This window comes from Aegilops tauschii, chromosome 4 (assembly GCF_002575655.3).
Source record: "Aegilops tauschii subsp. strangulata cultivar AL8/78 chromosome 4, Aet v6.0, whole genome shotgun sequence".
In the NCBI taxonomy this organism is placed as follows: domain Eukaryota; kingdom Viridiplantae; phylum Streptophyta; class Magnoliopsida; order Poales; family Poaceae; genus Aegilops; species Aegilops tauschii.
Window position 1 is genome coordinate 426,675,298 of NC_053038.3, and position 11,966 is coordinate 426,687,263.

Here is an 11,966-nt window from a genome sequence, read left to right on the forward strand (position 1 = left end):
TTGAGAACACAAAGTTGGTGATGCAGTGGCGGAGCTAGCGAAGGATCTCACCGGGGGGCAAAGAGGAAATATGTAACTTTGGGGGTGTGGGGGGCAAGTGAGTGCACTCTACTATATTTAAGCCTTCACAAAAAATTTCCTTCACTAATTAAGCTATGGCTGAGGGGGCAGCGGCACCCCAGTAGTACATGTAGCTCCGCCCCTGTGGTGATGGCGATGTCGATATCGGTCGTGTCGCAGCCAGAGTCGGTTGACTTTGTTTGAAGTCGACGTAGCGACGAGGTTGGTATAGCGAGGTTGCGGTGCGATAAGATCAGTGCTGCGAGGCCCGAGTCCACAGAGCCAAGAGGTCGTCCGCAATTGAGGAAAGCGTAACTGCAAGTGTGTATCTGCATTGTTATGGTTATTACACAAGCAACTTGAGGCATATGTACCAATGTACATGAACATAGCAGTGCACATTTCTAAATCGCCGTACGTTTGGGTCCTGAAGTTGCTCTAAGAGCATCTCCAAGAGTGACTGCAAAAAACGTGCGCGCACGGTAAAATATGACTTTAGCGCGCGGGGGACGGTTTCGTGCGCTCCAGCGGAGGCGGGAAACTCAGGCGCGCGGGAAACGATTGCGCGCGCGGGGAAAAAGCCGCCGGGCGCGCACTAGATTTGGCGCGTGGCATCCGGCACGCCTATAAAATGCAGCGCCCGCCACGCGCCCTCCCATCGCTCTCCACCTCGCCACGAGCCCTCCCCCGCTCCCTCCCCGCTTCCTCTGCCGCTTCCTCGCCTCGCCGCCGATGCGCCACCTGAAGGAAATATGCCCTAGAGGCAATAATAAAGTTGTTATTTATATTTCCTTATATCATGATAAATGTTTATTATTCATGGTAGAATTGTATTAACCGGAAACTTAGTACATGTGTGGATACATAGACAAACAGAGTGTCACTAGTATGCCTCTACTTGACTAGCTCGTTGAATCAAAGATGGTTAAGTTTCCTAGCCATAGACATGAGTTGTCATTTGATTAACGGGATCACATCATTAGAGAATGATGTGATTGACTTGACCCATTCCGTTAGCTTAGCATTTGATCGTTTAGTATATTGCTATTACTTTCTTCATGACTTATACATGTTCCTATGACTATGAGATTATGCAACTCCCGAATACCGGAGGAACACTTTGTGTGCTACCAAACGTCACAACGTAACTGGGTGATTATAAAGGTGCTTTACAGGTGTCTCCGATGGTACTTGTTGAGTTGGCATAGATCGAGATTAGGATTTGTCACTCCGATTGTCGGAGAGGTATCTATGGGCCCTCTCGGTAGTGCACATCACTATAAGCCTTGTAAGCAATGTGACTAATGAGTTAGTTGCGGGATGATGCATTACGGAACGAGTAAAGATACTTGCCGGTAACGAGATTGAGCTAGGTATTGAGATACCGACGATCGAATCTCGGGCAAGTAACATACCGATGACAAAGGGAACAACGTATGTTGTTATGCGGTTTGACCGATAAAGATCTTCGTAGAATATGTAGGAACCAATATGAGCATCCAGGTTCCGCTATTGGTTATTGACCGGAGATGTGTCTCGTTCATGTCTACATAGTTCTCGAACCCGTAGGGTCCGCACGCTTAACGTTCGGTGACGATATGTATTATGAGTTTATGTGTTTTGATGTACCGAAGGTAGTTTGGAGTCCCAGATATGATCACGGACATGACGAGGAGTCTCGCAATGGTCGAGACATAAAGATTGATATATTGGACGGCTATATTCAGACACCTGAAGTGTTCCGGGTGGTTTCGGAGAAAACTGGAGTGCCGGAGGATTACTGGAACCCCCCCCCCCCCCCCGGGAGAAGTAATGGGCCACATGGTCCTTAGTGGAGAGAGAGAGGGCCGGCCAGGGCAGGCCGCACGCCCCTCCCCCTCTGGTCCGAATTGGACTAGGGAAGGGGGGGCGGCGCCCCCCTTTCCTTCTCCCTCTCCTCCTTCCTTTCCCCCTCCTAGTAGGAGTAGGAAAGGGGAGTCCTACTCCTACTAGGAGGAGGACTCCTCCTCTCCTGGTGCGCCCCAAGGGCCGGCCGGCCTCCCCCCTTGCTCCTTTATATACGGGGGCAGGGGCACCCTAGAACATACAAGTTGATTGTTTCAAGCCGTGTGCGGTGCCCCCTCCACCATAATCCACCTCGGTCATATCGTAGCGATTCTTAGGCGAAGCCCTGTGTCGGTAACTTCATCATCACCGTCATCACGCCGTCGTGCTGACGAAGCTCTCCCTCGAAGCTCTACTGGATCGTGAGTTCGTGGGACGTCGCCGAGCTGAACGTGTGCAGTCCGCGGAGGTGCCGTACCTTCGGTGCTAGGATCGGTCGATCGTGAAGACATGCGACTACATCAACCGCGTTGTCATAACGCTTCCGCTTACGGTCTACGAGGGTACGTAGACAACACTCTCCCCTCTCGTTGCTATGCATCACCATGATCTTGCGTGTGCGTAGGAATTTTTTTGAAATTACTACGTTCCCCAACAGTGGCATCCGAGCCAGGTTTATGCGTAGATGTTATATGCACGAGTAGAATACAAGTGAGTTGTGGGCGATACAAGTCATATTGCTTACCAGCATGTCATACTTTGATTCGGCGGTATTGTTGGAAGAAGCGGCCCGGACTGACATTACGCGTACGCTTACGCGAGACTAGTTCTACCGACATGCTTCGCACACAGGTGGCTGGCGGGTGTCAGTTTCTCCAACTTTAGTTGAATCGAGTGTGGCTACGCCCGGTCCTTGTGAAGGTTAAAACAACACTAACTTGAAAAAATGTCGTTGTGGTTTTGATGCGTAGGTAAGAACAGTTCTTGCTCAGCCCGTAGCAGCCACGTAAAACTTGCAACAACAAAGTAGAGGACGTCTAACTTGTTTTTGCAGGGCATGCTGTGATGTGATATGGTCAAGACATGATGCTAAATTTTATTGTATGAGATGATCATGTTTTGTAACGAAGCTATTGGCAACTGGCAGGAGCCATATGGTTGTCGCTTTATTGTATGCAATGCAATCGCCCTGTAATTGCTTTACTTTATCACTAAGCGGTAGCGATAGTCGTAGTAGCAATAGTTGACGAGACGACAACGATGCTTCGATGGAGATCAAGGTGTCAAGCCGGTGACGATGGTGATCATGACGGTGCTTTGGAGGTGGAGATCAAAGGCACAAGATGATGATGGACATATCATATCACTTATATTGATTGCATGTGAAGTTTATCTTTTATGCATCTTATTCTGCTTTGATTGACGGTAGCATTATAAGATGATCTCTCACTAAATTTCAAGGTACAAGTGTTCTCCCTGAGTATGCACCGTTGCCAAAGTTCGTCGTGCCGAGACACCACGTGATGATCGGGTGTGATAAGCTCTACGTTCACATACAATGGGTGCAAGCCAGTTTTGCACACGCAGGAATACTCGGGTTAAACTTGACGAGCCTAGCATATGCAGATATGGCCTCGGAACACTGGAGACCGAAAGGTCGAGCGTGAATCATATAGAAGATATGATCAACATAGTGATGTTCACCATTGAAAACTACTCCATCTCACGTGATGATCGGACATGGTTTAGTTGATATGGATCACGTGATCGCTTAGATGATTAGAGGGATGTCTATCTAAGTGGTAGTTCTTAAGTAATATGATTAATTGAACTTTAATTTATCATGAACTTAGTCCTGGTAGTATTAGCATATCTATGTTGTAGATCAATAGCTCACGATGTAGCTCCCCGTTTATTTTTATATGTTCCTAGAGAAAACTAAGTTGAAAGATGTTAGTAGCAATGATGCGGATTGGATCCGTGATCTGAGGATTATCCTCATTGCTGCATAGAAGAATTATGTCCTTGATGCACCGCTAGGTGACAGACCAATTGCAGGAGCAAATGCAGACGTTATGAACGTTTGGCAAGCTCAATATGATGACTACTTGACAGTTTAGTGCACCATGCTTTACGGCTTAGAATCGGGGCTTCAAAGACGTTTTTGAAACGCCACGGAGCATATGATATGTTCCAAGAGTTGAAATTAGTATTTCAGACTCATGCCCATGTCGAAAGGTATGAGACCTTTAACAAGTACTTTGCCTACAAGATGGAGGAGAATAGCTCAGCTAGTGAGCATGTGCTCAGAATGTCTGAGTACTACAATCACTTGAATCAAGTGGGAGTTAATCTTCCAGATAAGATAGTGATTGACAAAATTCTCTAGTCACTATCACCAAGTTACTAGAACTTTGTGATGAACTATAATATGCAAGGGATAACGGAAACGATTCCCAAGCTCTTCATGATGCTGAAATCGGCGAAGGTAGAAATCAAGAAAAACATCAAGTGTTGATGGTTGACAAGACCACTAGTTTGAAGAAAAAGGGCAAAGGGAAGAAGGGGAACTTCAAGAAGAACGGCAAGCAAGTTGCTGCTCAAGTGAAGAAGCCCAAGTCTGGATTCTAAGCCTAAGACTGAGTGCTTCTACTGCAAAGGAAATGGTCACTGGAAGTGGAACTGCCCTAGATACTTGGCGGATAAGAAGGATGGCAAAGTGAACAAAGGTATATTGGATATACATGTTATTGATGTGTACTTTACTAGTGTTTATAGCAACCCCTCGGCATTTGATACTGGTTCAGTTGCTAAGAGTAGTAACTCGAAACGGGAGTTGCGGAATGAACAGAAACTAGTTAAGGGCGAGGTGACGATGTGTGTTGGAAGTAGTTCCAAGATTGATATGATCATCATCGCACACTCCCTATACTTTCGGGATTAGTGTTGAACCTAAATAAGTGTTATTTGGTGTTTGTGTTGAGCATGAATATGATTTGATCATGTTTATTGCAATACGGTTATTCATTTAAGTTAGAGAATAATTGTTGTTCTGTTTACATGAATAAAACCTTCTATGGTCATACACCCAATGAAAATGGTTTGTTGGATCTCGATCATAGTGATACACATATTCATAGCATTAAAGCCAAAAGATGCAAAGTTAATAATGATGGTGCAACTTATTTGTGGCACTGCCGTTTAGGTCATATTGGTGTAAAGCACATGAAGAAACTCCATGCTGATGGGATTTTGGAATCACTTGATGCTTGCGAACCATGCCTTATGGGCAAGATGACTAAGACTCCGTTCTTCGGAACAATGGAGCAAGCAACTGACTTATTGGAAATAATACATACTGATGTATGCGATCCAATGAGTGTTGAGGCTTGCAGCGGGTATCGTTATTTTCTGACCTTCACAGATGATTTGAGCAGATATGGGTATATCTACTTGATGAAATATAAGTCTGAAAACATTTGAAAAGTTCATATAACTTCATAGTGAAGTGGAAAATCATCGTAACAAGAAAATAAAGTTTCTACGATCTGATCGTGGAGGAGAATATTTGAGTTACGAGTTTGGTCTTCATTTGAAACAATGCGGAATAATTTGGCAACTCACGCCACCTGGAACACCACAGCGTAATGGTGTGTCCGAACATCGTAACCGTACTTCATTAGATATGGTGCAATCTATGATGTTTCTTACTGATTTACCACTATCGTTTTGGGGTTATGCATTAGAGACAGCTGCATTCACATTAAATAGGGCACCATCTAAATCCGTTGAGACGACACCATATGAACTGTGGTTTGGCAAGAAACCAAAGTTGTCGTTTCTTAAAGTTTGGGGTTGCGATGCTTATGTGAAAAGTTTCATCCTGATAAGCTCAAACCCAAATCGGAGAAATGAGTCTTCATAGGATACCCAAAGGAGAGAGTTGGGTACACCTTCTATCACAGATCCGAAGGCAAGACATTCGTTGCTAAGAATGGATCCTTTCTAGAGAAGGAGTTTCTCTCGAAAGAAGTGAGTGGGAGGAAAGTAGAACTTGATGAGGTAACTGTACCTGCTCCCTTATTGGAAAGTAGTTCATCACAGAAATCTGTTCCTGTGACTCCTACACCAATTAGTGAGGAAGCTAATGATGATGATCATGTAACTTCAGATTAAGTTACTACCGAACCTCATAGGTCAACCAGAGTGAGATCCGCAGCAGTGTGGTACGGTAATCATGTTCTGGAGGTCATGTTACTTAACCATGACGAACCTACGAACTATGAGGAGGCGATGATGAGCCCAGATTCCGCGAAATGGCTTGAGGCCATGAAATCTGAGATGGGATCCATGTATGAGAACAAAGTGTGGACTTTGGCTGACTTGCTCGAGGATCGGTAAGCCATAGAAAATAAATGGATCTTCAAGAGGAAGACAGACGCTGATAGTAGTGTTACTATCTACAAAGCTAGACTTGTCGAAAAAAGGTTTTGACAAAGTTCAAGGTGTTGACTACGATGAGATTTTCTCACTCGTAGCGATGCTTAAGTATGTCTGAATCATGTTAGCAAATTGCCACATTTTATGAAATCTGGCAAATGGATGTCAAAACTACATTCCTTAATGGATTTCTTAAAGAAGAGTTGTATGTGATGCAACCAGAAGGTTTTGTCGATCCTAAAGGTGCTAACAAAATGTGCAAGCTCATGCGATCCATCTATGGACTGGTGCAAGCATCTCGGAGTTGGAATATACGCTTTGATGAGTTGATCAAAGCATATAGTTTTATACAGACTTGCGGTGAAGCCTGTATTTACAAGAAAGCGAGTGGGAGCACAACAGCCTTTCTGATAAGTATATGTGAATGACATATTGTTGATCGGAAATGATGTAGAATTTTCTGGAAAGCATAAAGGAGTGTTTTGAAAGGAGTTTTTCAAAGAAAGACCTCGGTGAAGCTGCTTACATATTGAGCATCAAGATCTATAGAGATAGATCAAGATGCTTGATAAGTTTTTCAATGAGTACATACCTTGACAAGTTTTTTGAAGTAGTTCAAAATGGAACAGTCAAAGAAAGAGTTCTTGCCTGTGTTGCAAGGTGTGAAGTTGAGTAAGACTCAAAGCCCTACCACCGGAGAAAATAAAAAGAGAATGAAAGTCATTCCCTATGCCTCAGCCATAGGTTCTATAAAGTATGCCATGTTTTGTACCATACCTATTGTATACCCTGCCCTTAGTTTGGCAAGGAAGTACAATTTTGATCTAGGAGTAGATCACTGGACAACGGTCAAAAATTATCCTTAGAGGACTAAGGAAATATTTCTCGGTTATGGAGGTGATAAGGAGTTCGTCGTAAAGAGTTACGTCAATGCAAGCTTTGACACCGATCTAGATGACTCTAAGTCACAATCCAGATACATATTGAAAGTGGGAGCAATTAGCTAAAGTAGCTCTGTGCAGAGCATTGTAGACATAGAAATTTGCAAAAAACATACGGATCTGAATTTGACAGACCCGTTGACTAAACTTCTCTCACAAGCAAAACATGACCACACCTTAGTACTCTTTGAGTGTTAATCACATGGCGATGTGAACTAGATTACTGACTCTAGTAAACCCTTTGAGTGTTGGTCACATGGCGATGTGAACTATGGGTGTTAATCACATGGTGATGTGAACTATTCGTGTTAAATCACATGGCGATGTGAACTAGTTTATTGACTCTAGTGCAAGTGGGAGACTGAAGGAAATATGCCCTAGAGGCAATAATAAAGTTGTTATTTATATTTCCATATATCATGATAAATGTTTATTATTCATGGTATAATTGTATTAACCGGAAACTTAGTACATGTGTGGATACATAGACAAACAGAGTGTCACTAGTATGCCTCTACTTGACTAGCTCGTTGAATCAAAGATGGTTAAGTTTCCTAGCCATAGACATGAGTTGTCATTTGATTAACGGGATCACATCATTAGAGAATGATGTGATTGACTTGACCCATTCCGTTAGCTTAGCATTTGATCGTTTAGTATATTGCTATTGCTTTCTTCATGACTTATACATGTTCCTATGACTATGATATTATGCAACTCCCGAACACCGGAGGAACACTTTGTGTGCTACCAAACGTCACAACATAACTGGGTGATTATAAAGGTGCTCTACAGGTGTCTCTGATGGTACTTGTTGAGTTGGCATAGATCGAGATCAGGATTTGTCACTCTGATTGTCGGAGAGGTATCTCTGGGCCCTCTCGGTAATGCACATCACTATAAGCCTTGCAAGCAATGTGACTAATGAGTTAGTTGCGGGATGATGCATTACGGAACGAGTAAAGAGACTTGTCGGTAACGAGATTGAGCTAGGTATTGAGATACCGACGATCGAATCTCGGGCAAGTAACATACCGATGACAAAGGGAACAACGTATGTTGTTATGCGGTTTGACCGATAAAGATCTTCGTAGAATATGTAGGAACCAATATGAGCATCCAGGTTACGCTATTGGTTATTGACCGGAGACGTGTCTCGGTCATGTCTACATAGTTCTCGAACCCGTAGGGTCCGCACGCTTAACGTTCGGTGACGATAGGTATTATGAGTTTATGTGTTTTGATGTACTGAAGGTAGTTTGGAGTCCCGGATATGATCACGGACATGACGAGGAGTCTCGAAATGGTCGAGACATAAAGATTGATATATTGGACGGCTATATTCGGACACTGGAAGTGTTCTGGGTGGTTTCGGAGAAAACCGGAGTGCCGGAGGGTTACCGGAACCCCCCGGGAGAACTAATGGGCCACATGGGCCTTAGTGGAGAGAGAGGGCCGGCCAGGGCAGGCCGCATGCCCCCTCCCCCTCTGGTCCGAATTGGACTAGGGAAGGGGGGGCGGCGCCCCCCTTTCCTTCTCCCTCTCCTCCTTCCTTTCCCCCTCCTAGTAGGAGTAGGAAAGGGGAGTCCTACTTGTACTAGGAGGAGGAGGACTCCTCTCCTGGCGCGCCCCAAGGGCCGGCCGGCCTCCCCCCTTGCTCCTTTATATACGGGGGCAGGGGCACCCTAGAACATACAAGTTGATTGTTTCAAGCCCAGTGCGGTGCCCCCTCCACCATAATCCACCTCGGTCATATCGTAGCGGTGCTTAGGCGAAGCCCTGCGTCGGTAACGTCATCATCACCGTCATCACGCCATCGTGCTGAATGTGTGCAGTCCGCGGAGGTGCCGTACCTTCGGTGCTAGGATCGGTCGATCGTGAAGATGTATGACTGCATCAACCACGTTTTCACAACGCTTCCGCTTATGGTCTACGAGGGTACGTAGACAACACTCTCCCCTCTCGTTGCTATGCATCACCATGATCTTGCGTGTGCGTAGGAATTTTTTTGAAATTAGTACGTTCCCCAACACCACCACCGTGCCACCATGCCGCCGCGCCGCCGGGGAGCTTCGGGCTACCGCGACGTACACGCGCGCCCCTCCGGCACCTTCTACGTCGAGATTCGGTCCGGTGACGTGTGCCTCGGCCTTGGCACCTTCGACACCGCCCACGAGGCCGCCCGCGCGTACGACGCGGCGGCGTGGTGCCTCTCGAGGCCTCGCGCACAGATGAACTTACAGGATGCCTGGACGCGCGAGCAAGCGCAGAACCTCGCCCCTCCGCCGGGCTAGTAACTGACGCCGACCGTCAGGAACACCGTCGACAGCAGCGCCGCCTCCTCATCGCCGAGGCGGACGAGCGAGCCATGGTGGAGTGGCGCCAGCGCCACCCGGAGGACGGCGCCAACGAGAACGCCTTCTAGGCGGAGAGGAGGGCAAGGCGGCGCGCGGAATGGGCGGACATGCGTTGTAGGAAGGCACTGGCGATATCACAGTGTGATCTGCGACAGGCATCATTCTTCTCCGACAACGATGATCGTTGGGAAGACGCGTTTCTTGATACGTCGGACGACACAAGCGAGGAGGAGGAGGAGGACGACTCGGAGTAGTCCCCGTAGTTTCTAGTTTGTGCTGTTTGGTAGAACTTTGCTATTTGTATTGGACTAGTTTGTGTTTGGTTGAACTTTGCTATTTGTATCGTTGAATTATCTATTTGGTTGAACTGGTTTGTGTTCTGGTTGCTCGCGCGCGCCTTTTTTTGCAGCGTCTATTGGAGCGGATCGCGCGCGCAATTTTTTGCAGCCGCTGCTGGAGCCAGCGCCCTGTCGCGCGCAAAAAACCGTTATTTTCACGCCCAAAAAACTGTTTTAGCGTGCCGCTCATTGCGCGCCTGTTGAAGATGATCTAATACCCAAAACTATCGCGTGCAGTGTACGAGACAACTTTTTTGTGTGTGTGTTGAGGATCTGGGTAGGAGACAACTTGGCATGTGTATATGCTCGCTAATCCTGATTCAGTCATCTCTGACGAGCATACCTTACTTTATGATGTCCTTTTATGGGCTCCCCGTTGGGGTAGAAAAACGCATGGATTTCTTTAGAGCCAGACTTCTATGGCAGGAGAATGATCAAAAAAGAAAATACCATTTAGTAAAATGGTCTGAGGTATGCAGACCAAAAGATATGGGGGGTTGGGAATTCAAAATCTTACATATATGAACAAAGCATTGCTATGTAAATGGTGGTGGAAATTATACACAACTGAGGGGTTGTGGCAAGATGTTATTTGGAAAAAATATGTTAAAAATAAAAATCTAGGTACTGTACTGGCCAAACAGGGAGATTCCCAGTTTTGGAGGGAGGTACTGAAACATAGAGATCATTTTACCTCTCTGTGCAAGTTTAGAATTGGAAATGGAGATAAAACACGCTTTTGGGAAGACTGGTGGATTGGCTCTGCCCCACTAAGTAAAAACTTCCCTAGACTCTACGAGCTTTGTTTTGATAAAAATAAAACAGTTAAAGAGGTGTTTGAAAACAGCTTAGATAATGTGCATTTTAGGAGAACTCTGATAGGAGATGCTAGAGAATTATGGGAACATATTAAAGAAGTTTGTAGTTCGGTGACTCTAAATGAGGATAAAGATGAGGTAAAGTGGTCTTTGACCAAAAAAGGAGTATACACTGTAAAATCCTTTTACAAACATTTGATTGAAAATGGTGTCAAATATCCACACCTTTACATGTGGAAGATTAAAATGCCACCCAGAATTAAGGTGTTTATGTGGTTGGCTCTTAGGAACAGTATACTTACCAAAGACAATCTACTCCGTAGGGGGTGGAAAGGGGATGATAGATGTCCTTTCTGTGGACGTAAAGAAAATATCAATCACCTTTTTCTATCTTGTTCAGTTGCTAGATTGTTGTGGAACATTTTGAAATGTGCTTTCAATTTGAGAAACATTCCAGAAACTCTGGATGCGACAATGAAAACCTGGGTAAAGACCTTTGAAAAAGATGAAAAGGGTTTGGTCATGATAAGCGTTTCAGCGATATGCTGGACTATTTGGAAGCTTAGGAACAACATTATCTTTGATAACAACAGGGTGAATGATCCTTGTGTACCTGTCAACTTGTTTCTCAAAAATCTAAATGATTGGAATATTTTGCAGACAAACCCCGCAAGAAGTAAGATGATGAAGGCTGGAGTGAAGCAAGTAAGCGAGGTGGCGGAAGAAGTGTTCAAAGCAGCCCATGGGTGGCGCCTGAAGACTGGGAGAATCCTGGGGTGACGCTAATCTACTTCAGGACGAGTCCGTTGCTGCGATGAAATAAACTGCTTCCACTACTTTTTAGCTTGCTTCCTTCGTTTCCTCAGTTAGCCTATGTTCTTCTGATGATGATAAAAGACTCTAATCATGATGTATGTCTCTGTCTGAAAAAACAAACATGTTTCTGTTTTGGGGCTGGGTTCTTGTTTTGAATCCAGGCCTCAGACCACTCCCGCAGGTTGTTACCTTGAGGTGGTTTGGGAGGGAAGGGATGGCTTTCCTTCCCTCCTTAATAGGGTAGTGACAGTTGCATAGGGGGCGGAGTTTTATGTTGCATCTTTAGCTTCTTCTCGCTTTATCGTAAGACATGGTGATTTTTTTTAATGAAAATCGGAGAGAATGCTCTCTTTTGTCAAAAAAAAAACACGA